Below are 19,123 nucleotides of genomic sequence, written 5' to 3'. Positions count from 1 at the left end.
GAGTCACTGAATGAATTTTGACTTGCTTAGTAAATACTATTGACATTATGGTCTGATTATGACCTTTAAACAGATTCATGAAGCCTTGCTTCTCTCTCAGTTTGTTTCCTGCAAAAGTACTCCTGCAATCCTTTCACAAAAACATGGGTCATTCCATGTCAATTCAACCAATTTGAGAAAATGTTCCAGCTGATAGTCTCAGATTTGGCTGAAATTTAGCACACCAATGCTACCAAGTGTGGAACACTCATGTACAAAATTTTAAGTTCCTCTGCCAATTAGTTCCAGAATAATGGCTTGTGAAAGAAGGTGGCGTGACCCGGAAATTGCAACCCGCATCTGGCAATCTATCTTCAGACCCAACTTCAGGTCTTAATAACTTTGGAACTATTCCGCACAGTCCAGTGAAATTTTTACAACCCAGTAACATCTACTTAGAGAACACACTCTATGAATCAAAACACCAACAACATATTTCCGAGGGAAAATAAATTCCAAAATGTGGTTAAAAAAATGTAATATGTTAAAAGGTACATATTATAGGTGCCCACTATGCCAAATATAATTCACTCAAAAAGGGTATAATTTTTTTTAGTGGTAAGCTTAATGTGGCCTAAACACACACAGAACTAATCTTGCCCATATCAGTCTCACAAACAGAGTTACATGCACACGAAAATACAAAAATTTGAAAAATTACCTGAAAAACATGTATTTTCTAAGTGTGGTAGCACAAAAGGGACAAGTGATATCCAAGCCAAATTTCAAACACTGCATAAGTAGACCATAATATATTATGTGGCAAAATTTCAACTTGTTATTGCAAGGCAATTGTGTACAATAAAAGTTGACAAGAGTTGTATTTGGTTACGTTTCTTTTAACACGATTTAGCAAGTAATAGTGATGATGCAGACAGCTTGTTTCAGATAAAGCTGCAGCAATTGTTGGAAACCATTAGGCAACAGAAAGTTAAACAATGGTAGTTTTCAGGGACAGAATGAGTCATTGTTAGGCAGGAACAACAAAGGAAACAAGCAACAATTACAGGTTACTCATGGTTTTAAGATTCTAGTTCAGACTGGTCGTTACTGTTGTGGAAAGTCAGTATGGAGGTGGAAGAGTGTACTAGTGGTGCTTTTGTTCAAACAAGTTGCAGTATTGGTAGAACTCAAGCATCTGAATGTCATAAAACAACATATGGAACAAAATGTGGCATTCACTTTGTACTGTTTGATCTGGATGAATCAGACCAAGATTTGTTGCTATGGAGATCAGGGATACACCCTGTGGGTGGGCACAAGAAGTACAGTTCCAGGAAACTTTAGTGTTTGTTATCATCATATGAAAGTGTTTCTGGATAAGTATTCTTTCCTACAAAGAAGTTGTTTTGATCCATTTTGGATTCATAAGAAGACAGTGAAGTGTAGCCTCAGAGAAATTGATATAAAATCAGTATTGAAAGTGAATCAGTGCATGGGAGTTAACATGAAACCAGGACAAAATTTATGTTCCAGGTGTGTTACACTGCTAAAAAATGAAGAATATGCTGATAATTTACATGACAGTGACGAAGAGTATCAGCCACCTACAACCACAGCGGATGAGCAATTAAATACTTCAGTGACTGCTCTTGGTTTGTCTCCCATGAAGACACACAAAGTTGAGAAAAGAGACAGGCCCAGCTATGGTAGAAGAAAACTACAAGAAGCTCAAATGTAATTAAAACACAAAATAGCTGACACACTAATGGTGGCAGAGGAAGAACTATCAGCTCCAAAGGAACAAAAATCATGCCAGAAAATGCTCTGATTTGGACTAAATCGTGCATGATTTGAAAGAAAAAATGTGCCATATGCACACGCCAGAAAAGAGTAGCTATTCTTATCCTTGCACCTTCCAGCTGGTCTATTGACTACACTGCAAAGGAATTCAATTTTTCTACATATATGGTACAGCAAGCTAGGAAAATAAAAGCAACCCAAGGAGTGCTTCCACAACTACAGCAGGCTCAGGGTAAGCAATTGAGTTCAGAAATAAAGGTGCTAGTGTCAGAGTTTTATGAAAATAATGACTACAGCCGAATAATGCCCGGAAAAAAAGACTATGTAACGGTGAAAATGGGAAATGTATGTGTAAAGATGCAAAACAGACTGTTGCTATGCAACATATCAGAACTATATGTAGAATTCAAGGAAAAGTATCCCAATACCAAAGCAGGTTTGTCATCTTTTTTCAATCTTCATCCAAAATGGGTTGTGCGTGTAAGTGCAAGGGGCACACACAATGTTTGTGTACGTGAGACCCATCAAAACGCTACGCTGATATTTGCTGCTATAAAGGATTCTGGTCTGGATTACAAAGGTGCAATGAAGCTGCTAGTGTGTGACATCAGTTCCTACCAGTGCATGATACACAGGTGTGAGAAGTGTCGTGGCAAGGCGAATCTTGCAGAACACATGAATAACAAACTGTATGGTGAACTCCTTATGAATGATGATGAACTTGTTTCTTATAAACAATGAACACACATGGATCGCACAAGTCTTGAAACAAAGCAAAGTACAGTGGAAGATTTTGTTGAAATGTGTTGTCCAAAACCGGACAAACTGACCACACACAGCTTCACAGCAACAGCACAATTGGCTTATCTCCAGTTTTGTAAGGATAATTTGAAACAAGATGAAATTATAGTAATATTAGACTTTTCTGAAAATTATGCATTTTTAGTTCAAGATTCCATCCAAGGATATCATTGGGACAACAGTCAAGCAACTCTCCAGCCATTTGCGATTTACTATAGAGGTGAATCAGGTGATGTGTCTGTCATGAACCTGTGTGTTTTTAGTGACTGTTTAATTCATGATGCCATTGCAGTTCATGCCCACATTCGCACTGTCATGGTGTGTGTGAAAAACAAGCTGCCTCACATACATTTTGCGAAATACTTCAGTGATGGGGCAGCTAGTAAGTGCAAAAACTGTAAAAATCTTAAAAATTTATGCATGCATTACCATGATTTTCAGATTCACGCAGAATGGAATTTTATCGCAGCAAGTCATGGTAAAAATTAATGTGATGGTATTGGTGCTACCATTAAGCGCATGGCATCATGAGTTAGTCTGCAGCACCCTACAGAAGGTCACAACTAACACCTCTTCAATTATTTACCTGGGTACAGAAAAATATCTCTGGCATACAATCATCCTATGTTTCGAAAGATGAGGTGAAATCAGTCGAAGTGTTGCTAAAAAGCAGACTAGAACACGTTAAAACTGTTGCAGGCACAAGAAGCCATCATCACTTCTGTCTAGCGGACTCTGACAATGTGCAGATGAGCAGACTGTCCGGTTATAACTATAGGTTCACGCACAACATGTGTCTTCACAGTCTGTCTGACTCAGGATTCAGAATCAAAAGCAGCAACATACAACCAGGTTGCTATGTTATTGCTGTTTTTGATGACAAATGGTACTTGGGATGTGTTGCACAGTGCTGTGAAGCAGAAGGTGATGTATTTGTGAACTTCATGGCACCAGCAGGACCAGCAAGCTCATTTCATTGACCACGTTTGGAAGACAGGTGTTGGATTCCTTTTGAACATATTCTTATGACAGTTCCAGTTCCTACCACAGTGTCAGGAAGACAGTACAATTTGCCACTCAATGTACAGAGTACAGTAGCTAAAGTGTGGGAGAACTTCTGTTCGAAGCACAATCAACTGGTTTTTAGCAGTTAAGGTGCAGTAAACATTAATGATAGGATGTGTTAATCTGTCTATATGTTGTTGCTTAGTGATTAAACAGTTGTGGGAGAGGATAAGAAGAGGCAGAACATTTTACAATATGTTTTTACAAAATTGTGTTGTGGAACAATGGCCACATCACCAAATACATCTGTCAACTTCCACTGTACACAAATGTCTTGCAATAACATTCTGAAATTTGGAGATATATATCATTATGGTCTACTTATGCAGTGTGTGAAATTTGGCTTGGATACCACTTGTCCCTTTTGTGCTACCACACTTAGAAAATACATGTTTTTCAGGTAATTTTTCAAATTTTTGTATTTTCGTGTGCATGTAACTCAGTTTTTGTGACTGATATGGGTATGATGAGTTCTGTGTGTGTTTAGGCCACGTTAAGCTTACCACAAAAAATTTATACCCTTTTTGAGTGAATTATATTTGGCATAGAGGGTGCCTACAATATGTACCGTTTAACATATTACATTTTTTTAATCACACTTTGGAATTTTTTATTTTCCCTCAGAAATATGTTGTTGGTGTTTTGATTCATGTAGTATGTTCTCTAAATGGATGTTACTAGGTTGTAAATATTTCACTGGACTGTGTGGAATAGTTCCAAAGTTATTAAGACCTGAAGTTGGGTCTGAAGATAGATTGCCAGATGCGGGTTGCAATTTCCGGGTCACGCCACCTTCTTTCACAAGTCATAATTCTGGAACTAATTGGCAGGGGAAACCAATACTTTGTACACGAGTGTTCCACACATGGTAGAATTACTGTACTAAATTTCAGTCAAATCTGAGACTATGAGCTGGAGCCCCTGGTTGAACTGACACGGAATGACCCACATACCATTTAATTTAGACAGGGCTTTATGTGCTCTTGATAAAGCAAGAGCAGCTAAATTCAGAAATCTAACAAAAACTGTGCCCACTATACCAGAATGACATACACAGAAACGTCTGCTCTGCTATCTTGCTCAAAGACTTCAAACGCTGAGGGCAATAAACAAATGGAACCCGCAGAAAAAGTCAATTTAGTTTGTCACTTCTTGACCATTCTCTACTAAACTGTCAGTTATGAAATGAGAGTCATAAGCCTACATGAAACCTCCCCAGGGGATATTATTATTATTATTATTATTATTATTATTACTACTACTACTACTACTACTACTACTACTACTACCACCACCACCGCCACCACCAGTCGCCTGGTTTGACATCCTGCCCCTCTTATTCTTTTTTTAAAAAAACTCGCACTTAATACTGGATGGGATTATTTGTAATCGGGGGAACAAAAACTCTTCAGAAAATTTGCACTCTTTATTGCCTGTTGTCTAATAACTTTCTGTTTTGAGTGGCATAAAATTAAATATAGGATACATAAAACCAATAAAGACAAGAGACAAACAATAGAGTACATATTTCTTCAATCCTTATCTGCTAGCACTGTTTTCTCTCTAATCTTGCTACAGCTTTACATAGCATTCTTTCCTTTCTACAACAGAATCTATTACCTGAACAAAGTTCGTCAAACGTTTTGCTACATGAAAAATCGAAATATCGTTGTCTAATATTGCGTAGGCTGTTAATACAAATAGTATCCAAGACTGGTGTGGTTTCTCGATCTGATTATGTATATTTTCTCACTGTCTGCTAAACAAAACAAAATAGGCCTTTCTAACACTGCAGAAATTTTAACAGACACCAAATAAACGAGACTGTTTTGGCACAAATGGTCATTTTTATAACACATCAGAATATAATTCACGAAGACCAACATAACATGCCTATTAGGCCTACTATAAGCAAAAAGCTTTATGTCAGAAAACAGTTTCACATTTCATTCATACGCTCCAGTTTCTCGAGCATGAGATCGAAAAGTAGTAGTACGAGATTCTAATATAAATTTGGAATCGTCATATACTTCCCTAATTTGTGTGATGTCCCTGTTTCTTCTCCTTCCTCATTCTAACAAACAAGCTTGTCATGACTAATTCTGGAACTATTCCTGCCTTTGTCAAAACTTATTCACCGGTTAACTTCACTAACCCAACCACAATCACCGGTTTAGGTATCCCTGATTATTCTCCGGTTCGGCGTTGTTATGTTCCTACAAACCATTTTCCATGCTACTTCCAGAATAGAACTTAAGCGGCTGCTACATGGAGACTGTACAACTGGCCCTTACTAGTGTAGTGATCTGGCGAAAAATATTCTGACAACATTTCATTTTCCTGGATACACCGAGAAGATAATATGTAATCTTTCTTACCTGTTATTCCTGTTAGTCATTTATTTCCACACTGGTAGTCTGAATCTATGGATTTCCCTAGTAATTATAACAACGCTGATCATTCGCAAACCCAATCAACCACATAATCAGACAGTGATTGGCTTTCACTCGTTCGGCTTTACTCTGCTCAGCTTGTATAGCTCCGTCCCCTTTTGCCTGCAGGAAAGTTTATTTCTAGATGCGATGAGGATTCCCCTGACAGAGACATCACGTACGCTATGCACGCATTCAAAAATCAATTTATGATTTTTTTTTAACCTTGAGACCAAACTGCTGATGTCATCGGTCCCTAGGCTTCCACACATTGAGCACTGTGTTTTGTTGTTGTATGTGGCACATTTCCTTTGCAATTTATGTTTTGTTTTCGGTTTTTTTTTTTTTTTTCCTCCTCGTTCACATTTTATTGTTGCAGTATTATTCTGCAGTAGCGGGATACAGTAATATCCTTTGTTAGAGTACTGATTCTTACCAGTCAAAATTACAAAAATTTACTGAAAACTAAACGAAAAATTCCTGGAATTCTAAAATCTCCCGGCTGTCCTGGGCCGTATACACGCTGTAATAATAATGGCAAAACACAAACTGAAATTAGTCTATTATGGGCCAATGGAGACCACAGGTCCCTTACACCAAAGTACACAAGAAATATCCCTGAACAACCTCTGAACTTTTGTTAGCACAGTTTGAAATAACCTCATATAGAAGAGGTCCTCACATGAACATGGTTCCTACTGTTGTCACTGGAATGGAATAATAGAATTTGATGGCACCAGTGCCTCACGTATCAAACTGGACACTTTTCACACTATGGTCGCTACTGAATACATGAATGACACCGTGAGGAAGTTGGCAAAGTACTACTTCACAATGAAACTAATCAGAAAGTGCCAAAGTCTCAATGTTCTGTGGTGATCTAAAAACATGCACGTTCAAATATGAATCCATTATTTTTTTACATAAAAATCCTTTGCTTTTGTACGAATGACAAATTCAAAGTCATGTGATGAATTCAATTCTTCTGAGAACTGCCTATTTTATGGGCTTCCCAGGTAAGTCACCACCCAGTGTAATATCACAAAATCATTTCCTCAACCTCCTTTAGGTTAGCGCAGGGTGGAGCTGAGGAAATGCATGTTTTTCATTAGTGAATAAGTTATTCTGTTTTATTTATATAAAAATGTTTTACATTAAATAACAACATTTTTAGTTTTGAGATCCATATATATTAATTAGGTTCAGAAAATAATGTCACTGAATTAATGTCCTCCTTAATGACACAACTTCAGAGCCTCTCAAAGCTCTGCATAGAGGAGAGGGAGTAATGACTTCATTACAGACTATTTGGACAATATTAGTAATTAATTAAGATTTCTTACCTTCCCTATATTGTGTGTGAACTGTGTACAGGAAGACTTTGTGAGAAAGTTAATTATTTCCTAAGCACACTGTAGCCTGTAGCAGAAGTGTTTCTCGAAGATGTACTCAACAGTTTCACCTTAAGGATTGAATGCTCATTTTCAAACCTAAAAATTTGTTTTTGGCAGTGAAGCCATCCAGTCGCCATTTGCCAAGTAAGCTGTAAATGAAATAATGACATGATTTGTGGCAAGACCAAGTACACACAAATAACAACTATTTTGTTATTGGTCAAAACACAACCATATTTTAATAGTTCAATATGATGTTTCTAAATGAGAAATTTGCATATCTTTAAATTTCAAACACAGCTCAACAATGCCTAAGAATATGCCAATTATGTGTGTTCTTTACCATTTACTTCCAATTATTTCTATTTTCACAGGCATCTTTCATCCTGAAAAGAAGAGCAGTATATGTCACGAACCAGTTAGATAAATAAGCTTTCTCAATCAGGCGCTGGCCTTGAGCTGCAGTCATTTATGGTTGATACTACAATGAAGTTTATTGATTTCATTTTGTATACACAAGTGTGATGACAAACATCATCAAATGATGGAATCAGTAACAGCACACATAATATTAATATTTGACTTCCAGGGCACAAGGATACTGAATGACTTTTCAAATACTCTATGAGGAAAACTGACAAAGCTACAATAAGAACATTGTAAAATTAGGTATGAGTTCTATTACTGAAAAAAAGAAAGAGAAGCAACAGGGGGTTATTGATAGAAAAAGGCCTGAAAAGAGGGAGGGAAGTGGATAAGAGACAGGACGTGGGGCAGCAGGGGAAGAGAAGCAGCAGCCAGGATAGAGGTGGGAGAGGTGGAAGAGATGGGGAGCTGGGAGGGGCATCAGACAAAGGAAAGGGGTGGTGGGTAAGGAGGAGGGTGGCAGGTAAGGACGTGTGTGTGTGTGTGTGTGTGTGTGTGTGTGTGTGTGTGTATGTGTGTGTGTGTGTGTGTGTTTTTGTTTAGTTGTTAAGGACCGGGGGGCCAGTCAAGGAGGTGGGCAGGTAAGGAGGGGGATAGGTAAGGAGGGGGGCGGGTAAGGAGGGGGGCGGGTAAGGAGGGGGGCGGGTAAGGAGGGGGGCGGGTAAGGAGGGGGGCGGGTAAGGAGGGGGGCGGGTAAGGAGGGGGGCGGGTAAGGAGGGGGGCGGGTAAGGAGGGGGGGCATGTAAGGAGGGGGGGCATGTAAGGAGGGGGGAGGGTAAGGAGGGGGGCATGTAAGGAGGGGGGAGGGTAAGGAGGGGGTTGGGTAAGGAGGGGGGCGGGTAAGGAGGGGGGCGGGTAAGGAGGGGGGCGGGTAAGGAGGGGGGTGGGTAAGGAGGGGGGCGGGTAAGGAGGGGGGCGGGTAAGGAGGGGGGCGGGTAAGGAGGGGGGCGGGTAAGGAGGGGGGCGGGTAAGGAGGGGGGCGGGTAAGGAGGGGGGCGGGTAAGGAGGGGGAAGAGGGAGGGTGAGAGAAGGGGAGAGCGGCTGGGTAAGGGAAATGAGGGAGGGTAAGGGAACATGTCATCTGGATGAGCAGCAAGGTTTCTTCATAGTTGGTGCAAAACTGGTTCTCATATCAACAGCATGAAGACATACACATTCTTTATAGAATCAAAGTATGATAATTAGTGTAAGGTATTTTAGTCTTGGACTGTCAGTTACTTTTCGGTGGGTCCTGATTTGACATGCTGTAGAATGGAGACTAGGTGTTCTGCCACACTATTTAGTGTCCACAATTGCCATAGATGGTTTCACTGAGCCCTCGAGAAGACGTATCTGAAACGGAGACCCTTAATACACCACAATGCATAGGGAGGGTTAGTAGGGCCTGGTGACACAATGGTAAACCCTGCTCTCAGATGAATTCTTATTATTCTTCGACACTTTGTGGACACAGATGATGAACTGTGCCCTTCAGGTTGGCACATCATTCGTCATCAGATCGTAATATCAAATCTTGATGAAAGATAATGGTCACTGTTGTATTGAGTACAATAATCTGGCATACCCTGAATTACACAAAAGCAAGACTCAATACTGAGTGTAGTCTGTCATCTTGATCTGGAGGGAGCTACTCCACATCTTTTGCAATGTTGCCATGTCTCCAAAGTTATGTTTGATATGTTCCATGAAGAACTAATGTTTGGTCATTAAAAGATCTTGCATTCATTCTAGAACAGAATTGGTACTTTCGTGAGTGTGGCTCTCCGTGTAAATACCATTTTCCTTCCTACCATGGTGTATCCAAGGGCGGGAACGATTTGGGGTTTTACTGGCAAGCATCATAATCAGAGTTCCAGTTTAAAGCAATCGGTAGGACCTTGCAGTCACTGGCTTCAATAAGTTTCAATCACTTCATGGCAAGCTGTTCGACCAGCTCTGACTGGGGGCTTGCTCCATAGGTGTCACCCAGCCATGGCAACAGCTACCTGGTTTTTTGTGGGGGGATCCACAGCCTCCAAATGTTTGATAAATGTAAACATCAGCCGCAGTAGGCTGTAATGCGATTTTAATTTAATCGTGTCAATGACAACCAATACTATAATCCATAATGATTCATATCATCCTCATTCAAATAAATGTGCCTTCTTTCAAGTGATGACAAGTAGGATGACAAGCATTCCTCCTGTTAGTATGGAAGTGAGTAAAGAATTAGATATGTTGAAGAGAATAGCTTGTAGAAACGGTTACGATAATAGAATGGTTTCAGCTATACACAGTAAAAAACTGACTACCTCTGTAGAAAAGAATGTAGACAGTATTACACTAACAAATGAGTAGCCTAAAGAAAAGGTGAAGTATGCTACATTGCCATACTATGGACGCATTTCTGATAAGATAGCTAAGGTTTTCTGAAATATGAATGTACCGATAAGTTTTTGCACACAAAATCAAGAGTTCTCTATGCCATAGTACCCACAAGGCTGAAGTAATGAAGCAATCTGGGATCTACACTATGTGATCAAAAGTGTCCAGACACCTGGCTGAAAAAGTTTGTGGCACCCTCCACGGGTTGGGTTGTTTGGGGGAAGAGACCGAACACTGAGGTCATTGGTCTCATGAGATTAGGGAAGGACGGGTAAGGAAGTCAACCATGCCCTTTCAGAGGAACCATCCCGGCATTTGCCTGGAGTGATTTAGGAAAATCACTCCCTCCATGGGTAATGATGGAATTCAATATGATGTTGGCCCACCCTTAGCCTTGATAACAGCTTCCACTCTCGCAGGCATACGTTCAATCAGGTGCTGGAAGGTATCTTGGGGAATAGCAGCCCATTCTTCACGGAGTGCTGTACTGAGGAGAGGTATCAATGTCGGTCGGTGAGGCCTGGTGCGAAGTCGGTGTTCCAAAACATCCCAAAGGTGTTCTATAGGATTGAGGTCAGGACTCTGTGAAAGCCAGTCCACTACAGGGATGCTGTTGTTGTGTAACCACTCCGCCACAGGCCATGCATTATGAACAGGTGCTCGATTGTGTTGAAACATGCGATCACCATCCCCAAACTGCTCTTCAACAGTGGGAACCAAGAAGGTGCTTCAAACATCAATGTAGGCCTGTGCTGTGATAGTGCCACACAAAACAACAAGGGGTGCAAGCCCCCTCCATGAAAATACAACCACACCATAACACCACCACCTCTGAATTTTACTGTTGGCACTACATACGATGGCAGATGAGGTTCACTGGGAATTCGCCATACCCACACCCTGCCATCAAATCGCCACATTGTGTACTGTGATTCGTCACCCAACACAACGTTTTTCCCCTGTTCAATCGTCCAATGTTTACGCTCCTTACACCAAGTGAGGTGTCATTTGGCATTTATTAGCATGATGTGTGGCTTATGAGCAGCAGCTCGAGCATGAAATCCAAGTTTTCTCATCTCCTGCTTAACTGTTATAGAACTTGCAGTGGACTCTGATGCAGTTTGGAATTCCTGCGTGATGGTCTGGATAGATGTCTGCCTTTTACACATTACGACACTCTTCAACTGTCGGTGCTCTCTGTCAGTCAACAGACGAGGTTGGCCTGTACGCTTTTGTGCTGTACGTGTTCCTTCTCATTTACACTTCACTATCACATCGGAAACAGTGGACCTAGCGATGTTTAGGAGTGTGGAAATCTTGTGTACAGACTTACGACACAAGTGACACCCAATCACCTGACCATGTTCGAAGTTTGTGAGATCCACAGAATGCCCCATTCTGCTCTCTCACAATGTCCAATGACTACTGAGGTCGCTGATATGGAGTACCTGGCAGTATGTGGCGGCACAATGCACCTAATATGAAAAACATATGTTTTTGGGGGTGTCTGGATACTTTTGATCACAGCTGTGATGACTGAAAAAATTACTTGGGACAAACAGGGAGAAATTTTGGAGCTAGGCTGAGGAAACAGGAGTATTAGTACCAGTAATAAATCTTCATTTAGCAATCACGTATGTGCTAACAAACAACTTCGAATGGCCCTAACGCACGAGAGGTTTTCATGTTATTAGTAAAGGTAGACTGATGACTATCTATGGAGAAATGGAAATTTATACTGCTCTTAATAAGTATCCAGAATGTGTTCTAAATGAGCACTCAGAGTTGAAAATCAGGAATTTCCTGCAGAATTTAAAAAAAAAAGGTGTTATGTTATGCTCTGTTGCGTTGTATTCTGATGTTTGCTTTTGCATTTTAATACAACCTCTGATCCTTTGCTGTATAATCGGTTTCATTTTTAATGGCTCTTGTCTTTGACAATTTGGATTTACACTGATCAGCTCATAAAGGGTTTTCTATTTGTAAAATCTTAATAATGTATGTTATATCGAGACAACAGTATACTTGTAATGTCCCTATTACATTGCGTACACAGCAATTACTCCTTCACTTTGTATGGTAAGTGCTTTTTGTTTGCTGCCCCTCCCTACATTTGTATCTACTGACACATTGTTTATCCTCAATAAGTAGCCGCGATGTATGCAGACAATGTAGTGCTTTTCCATGTTGGTTTTAAAGGTGCTTGACAATGACAAGTAGTCAAAATTAGCTAATCGTAGGATTAAATAAAAATTGCATTACAGCCTATTACAGACCATGCTTACGTTTATTAAATGCCTGGTTTTGTGAGTGTTGCCAGAGTCCCACTGGGGATGTGCACCCACAACTTGCTGTTTGTGATGAATGGCGTAGCTCTTACTTTTCAAGTTTGATTTTTTTCCTGTGTAATCTCCTTGTTTGTTTCATTACACAAAGAAATTAGTTGAATGTAATTTGGTCTCCATAGGAGAAGGGTAAAGCAGCGCTACTAAGCCCCACATTTGAAAAAAAAATTCAATTACTTTTTACCTAATAAATATTAGACTAAAGTAGCTGATCAAGCAATTACTTTCAACTGAATTATTAAGTTTGTTGTATTTACTAAGTCAACCTATAACACAATTGTGTATAATGCTTTTGAGGTAAACACAATGAGAAAAATCAAATCATAGGTGACACATTCAGGAGACAGATACCATAAATGATTTTTCAGTCTTTGTTAAGTGACAATAGATATTTATAAAGTTTTGAAAGAATTCTGAAATCCACATATGATGCTTTGGCTGCAGAAGGGGCCAGAGACACACACTTCCAAGAAGTTGCTCAATACCACAATTTGAAAGAATCAGAGGAAGTCTTGCTACCATACAATTATCTGTTAATGCTTACTGCATTTCTTATTCTTAAATTGGTTCTTGATTTCAATAGCTTTTTTCTTGCAGTGTTTCCGTCAGGACTTATGAATAGAACTCCTGTCTACACCTACATCTATATACTCCGCAAGCCACTTGTAATGACCGAATCATGAAGGGCTGCCCAGAAAAAAAAGAAACGTCACTGCAGTATGAATATTAGCAGTATGCCTTGCATTATAGGTAGAGACGTACAGTGCAAGCCGTTTTTGTGAGTTGATTAAGTGGTCATACACATTGACAAAGTGCTGATTTCATGCTCACTGGTTGCAAATTGGAGCTAGAAAGCGACACAGCCACATACCACCTGTAAGCAAACAACAAAAAAATGCCATATACAAATTCTCTCAAACGTCAAGCAATCAGAGTTCCAGATCGAGGAGAGTTAGGGATCAAGGAGAGATCCAGCCACAAGCCTCAGAAGACTAACAACCTACAGTGGATAGTATGCGAGTGAGCATTATACTCAGTCTTGTAAACTAAAGACTTGCAAAGCTTCCCTCTGGACTAGGGTTACTGGTTTCATCGCACCTTTGTCTACATGTACCTACATCACTTTCATTGTGACGAGTACTTGAACCTACGCGTTCAATTAGGGCAACAGAATCTGACACTTCCACAGTTCATGATCTGTAGTATCACACGTTACTGTGTATACTGGAATCCTTATGAAGTTAATAGGCTGGGGTGGCCATTTGTTCTCATAAGTGAGTGGAGAATCTAGTCACTCTCATCTATGTTTTACACTTACTGAACTTATAAGCTAGTGTCTGTACTCTTCTGCATGTTCAATGTAAAAACATGAAGAAGCAATAAAAAGCACACCAGTAAGCCAGCCAAGAGTCTCATTTCCTTATCACCATCATATCTACCTCCTTAGCATAACATCCACGTCATTCTGTACTGTCTCCAACTACAGAGACATGAGAAATCTCAGCTTGATGTCATCACCGTTTCACTCCTGTACCGAACCAGTCACGTAGCAAAGAAAGAGATGACCTCAAATCCCTCGTCACCTCTGATCTGCGCACGGGCTTCTAAACTAACCCATGTCAGTTTACAATATGCTGAATGGTTCATGGTAGAGGGTTCCTTGTACCACTAATAGTCATTTTCTTTCTTGTTCCACTTGCAAATAGAGCAAGGGAAAAATGACTGACTGTGTGCCTAACGACAACACCTAACTGTACATCACAGTGCCATCAGCAAACAGCCACAGCTTGCTTCTCAACCTGTCCATCAGATCATTTATACATACATAGAGAATAAGAGTGGTTCTTTCACACTTCCCTGGGGTACTCTCAATGATAACCTCGTCTCAGTCAATCAAGTGTAAAATCTCAGATATCTTGAACTACACTCTGTTTGTAGCTATCATTATGTGAACTGCTTCCCTGTGTCTGGTGCTACATTTATCAAAGGCAGCAGCCTGTTTGGAAGTAATAACTGCTTGGTGTCCACTTTTCTTTTTTACTTATGGCTATGGAGTTTCAAAACAGTTTATTAGTTCATGTTCCACAACCAACCTTGAGATCAAGTACCAGTAATTCTGGTTCCACACTCCTTCAACCTGGTATCATGAACTTGGCAAATTGGTTTGAGAAAAAATGATAAGAGCTATATGAATGATTGCAAGTTAAATCAACAAACTATGAGTGAAATTATCAGCACTGCATGGGTAGTGGATTTTTCTTTTCTTTTCAAATGTATTTATATACACAAAGTAAATTCAAGAACAAATTGTTGAATTTGACATGTACTTCATTCTTGTCTCTTCCCAGCTGCCCTGCTCACTCAGATACTCTTTTATCTTTCTTAAGTACTTGGTGGTCGATTCCATGCACAAACCTTCACTGTCCTTTCATTCCTTGGGTAATCGAACACTGTTTATCTATCTCAACAGTAGTGATATTTAATGGACTAGCATGTGCTATGTCAAAAGTGTCATCAAGTTTTTCAAAACATCTTTTTCTTCTTGCTTATGAACATCCAACAATCTTCCAGAAAGTTTTCAAACTTGCTTCCATTGTCTATACAAAGTGCTTACATTTTGATATGCAGTTTCTCTGCTCCTGAGTTGGAATTCGTGCTTTTTCCCAATAAAAAATCACCTCCCACACCCAAAAAAATGTAACAGATATTTTAATGTTTGACAGATGATAGTTTGCTTCCAGTGGTTTCATGAGAATAATACAGAGTAAATAAATTTTCTCCTGTAAATGGACTGAAGATGAAAACAATGTCCTCAGTATGAGTGCTGTATTCTCTCTAAAGTGAAAGACGATTGGGTTTGATCATTAAAGAGAATGGCTCGGCTTGCTCTGCCTGTCTTGGGGTCTCTGACTCATAACTTCACTGAAGTAATGTTATGTGTGACATGACAACACATTCAGTTAAGGAGACCGAGGTAAATAAACAGCCCACATTTAGTAATTAATGAATCTGTCAATCAGAAGTACTATTTTTTGAAGTTGATGGTAATATTTTTATGGCTTTTCCTATTTTGAAGGTGCAGGGGCACTGGTTCTCCAGTGAGTCAAGGCCCATGATCGCCACACACATACCCAGAAAAAGAGTTGTCAACAAAAACTTCATAAAGCTCACTTTTAGGGTGGATAAGAATCAAACCATGATGTACTTCAAGAATTTTTTTTTAAGTGTTACATAAGAGCCACCCAGTGGAGAATTCGCAGATCAGACACCAGTAGTGTGATCCCTGTGCTGTCAGAGTAGTACATATCTATGCAGCTAAATGGTGACACCCTACAAAACTTCAGAGAAATTTAAAGAAAAGTCAAGGTTAAACTTGGCAGGGACCTAAAGAGGTTAAGGAAGGTAGAAAGTACTTAAGGAAGCATGAGAATAAATGAAGATAAGACCTAGGAGACAGCCAGGTTGTCTTCAGGAGAGTGGGCACAGAGAGGGTGAGTAGGGGAATAGAACTGGAGGTGTGAATTACAGTATAGAAAAGGGGTTCTCCAGTGGGTCAAGGCCCAAGATCACCACACACGTACCCATAAAAGAGTTATTGGCAGTGACAGTAATGATATTCTCACCAGAAAATAAGACTATATTTCACCTATGGTTGAACAATGCAAGAGATTGTAGTTGTAGTCTGGTGATGAAATAATGATGCTGATGTGTTCTGTTCCACGATTATTGCACAGTAATAACAACTGTGTAATTGGACTCTAAATCCTTTGATCAGTAGGCATCTTTGCAATTTGAACCACTACATCTGGTAGCCTTTGCACAGAGTATAGAACATTAATGTCCATAGTATGAACAGTAACTAACCCTTCGCTTTGAATTTGTTTCTTTGTTAATATGGATAAATAGTATCATAGATCTTTACAAATGTAGTGTTGTAATATGGCTGACATTATTCCTCCAATCACATTGATGCATTATCGTGAGATATGACCTCCTGTTAACGGTTACCAGATGTCTGGTAACAATTATACCAATCATTACAAAGGATTTTCACGGTTATTCGTCTTACATATGCGAATTTGGCTCTAGATTGTGTCGAATCTTGTATATTTGGATTGATTCCCCTGGTGGAAAGTTTTTTCCCTTTAGTATTAAGTACAAGACAAGTAGTTCATGTTTCTCCACTCGTTTGTATGTACTATGTAGGTCCAAATGTTGTTCACTTCGATGGAAGAACAAGCCTTCCTTAGACAGAATCTATACTTGACACATTATATTTCATTTATACGAGTCAGTGCCATAATCCAGTTTTATTCTAATCATCTGATGGGCCTTTTATTCAGTATAGTTTTACCCACACTCTAATGACCGTTCTTGAAAATGAGTGGATAGTCAATATATTTAAACTATTGTTGTTGCTATCTTCAGTCCTGAGACTGGTTTGATGCAGCTCTCCATGCTACTCTATCCTGAGCAAGCTTCTTCATCTCCCAGTACCTCCTGCAACCTACATCCTTCTGAATCTGCTTAGTGTATTCATCTCTTGGTCTCCCTCTACAATTTTTACCCTCCACGCTACCCTCAAATACTAAATTGGTGAGCCCTTGATGCCTCAGAACATGTCCTACCAACCGATCCCTTCTTCTAGTCAAGTTGTGCCACAAACTTCTCTTCTCCCCAATTCTATTCAATACTTCATTAGTTATGTGATCTACCCATCTAATCTTCAGCATTCTTCTGTAGCACCACATTTCAAAAGCTTCTATTCTCTTCTTATCCAAATTATTTATCGTCCATGTTTCACTTCCATACATGGCTATACTCCATACAAATACTTTCAGAAATGACTTCCTGACACTTAAATCTATATTCAATGTTAACGAATTTCTCTTCTTCAGAAACGCTTTCCTTGCCATTGCCAGTCTACATTTTATATCCTCTCTACTTTGACCATCATCAGTTATTTTGCTCCCCAAATAGCAAAACTCCTTTATTACTTTAAGTGTCTCATTTCCTAATCTAATTCCCTCAGCACCACCCGATTTAATTCCACTACATTCCATTATCCTCGTTTTGCTTTTGTTGATGTTCATCTTATATCCTCCTTTCAAGACACTATCCATTCCGTTCAACTGCTCTTCCAAGTCCTTTGCTGTCTCTGACAGAAATACAATGTCATCGGCGAACCTCAAAGTTTTTATTTCTTCTCCATGGATTTTAATACCTACTCTGAATTTTTCTTTTGTTTCCTTCGCTGCTTGCTCAATATACAGACTGAATGACATCGGCGATAGGCTACAACCCTGCCTCACTCCCTTCCCAAACACTGCTTCCATTTCATGCCCCTCGCCTGTTATAACTGCCATCTGGTTTCTGTACAAATTGTAAATAGCCTTTCGCTCCCTGTATTTTACCCCTGCCACCTTCAGAATTTGAAAGAGAGTATTCCAGTCAACATTGTCAACAGTTTTCCCTAAGTCCACAAATGCTAGAAACGTAGGTTTGCCTTTCCTTAATCTTTCTTCTAAGATAAGTCTTAGGGTGAGTATTGCCTCACGTGTTCCAATATTTCTACGGAATCCAAACTGATCTTCCCTGAGGTCGGCTTTGACCAGTTTTTCCATTTGTCTGTAAAGAATTCGCGTTAGTATTTTGTAGCTGTGACTTATTAAACTGATAGTTCGGTAATTTTCACATCTGTCAGCACCTGCTTTCTTTGGGATTGGAATTATTATATTCTTCTTGAAGTCTGAGGGTATTTCACCTGTCTCATACATCTTGCTCACCAGATGGTAGAGTTTTGTCAGGACTGGCTCTCCCAAGGCCATCAGTAGTTCTAATTGAATGTTGTCTACTCCGGGGGCCATGTTTCGACTCAGGTCTTTCAGTGCTCTGTCAAACTCTTGACGCAGTATCATATCTCCCATTTCATCTTCAACTACATCCTCTTTCATTTCCATAATATTGTCCTCAAGTACATCGCCCTTGTATAGACCCTCTATAGACTCCTTCCACCTTTCTGCTTTCCCTTCTTTGCTTACAACTGGGTTTCCATCTGAGCTCTTGATGTTCATGCAAGTGGTTCTCTTATCTCCAAAGGTCTCTTTAACTTTCCTGTAGGCAGTATCTATCTTACCCCTAGTGAGATAAGCTTCTACATCCTTACATTTGTCCTCTAGCCATCCCTGCTTAGCTATTTTGCACTTCCCGTCGATCTCATTTTTGAGATGTCTGTATTCCTTTTTGCCTGCTTCATTTACTGCATTTTTATATTTTCTCCTTTCATCAATTAAATTCAATATCTCTTCTGTTACCCAAGGATTTCTATTAGCCCTCGTCTTTTTACCTACTTGATCCTCTGCTGCCTTCACTACTTCATCCCTCAAAAGCTACCCATTCTTCTTCTACTGTATTTCTTTCCCCCATTCCTGTCAATTGTTCCCTTATGCTCTCCCTGAAACACTGTATAACCTCTGGTTTAGTCAATTTATCCAGGTCCCATCTCCTTAAATTC

General features: G+C 39.7%; 1 protein-coding gene across 4 annotated transcripts in view; it reads right to left on the bottom strand.

Annotated features, from left to right (window-relative positions):
* LOC124721165 (presequence protease, mitochondrial) overlaps nt 1-19,123 on the bottom strand; it is a 98,490-nt gene that overhangs the window by 58,072 nt on the left and 21,295 nt on the right. For 3 of the 4 annotated variants that reach the window (XM_047246002.1, XM_047245999.1, XM_047245998.1), the window contains exon 2: nt 7,424-7,623. The exons of the other annotated variant lie outside the window; for it this stretch is intronic. The gene's annotated coding sequence lies outside the window, so the exon portion shown is untranslated. The remainder of the gene's footprint in view (nt 1-7,423; nt 7,624-19,123) is intronic. 4 annotated transcript variants of the gene reach the window in all.

The sequence above is a fragment of the Schistocerca piceifrons genome, chromosome X (assembly GCF_021461385.2).
Source record: "Schistocerca piceifrons isolate TAMUIC-IGC-003096 chromosome X, iqSchPice1.1, whole genome shotgun sequence".
Taxonomy (NCBI): Eukaryota; Metazoa; Arthropoda; class Insecta; order Orthoptera; family Acrididae; genus Schistocerca; species Schistocerca piceifrons.
The sequence above is the reverse complement of the archived record's forward strand: the minus strand, read 5'-3'. Positions and strand labels throughout refer to the sequence as shown.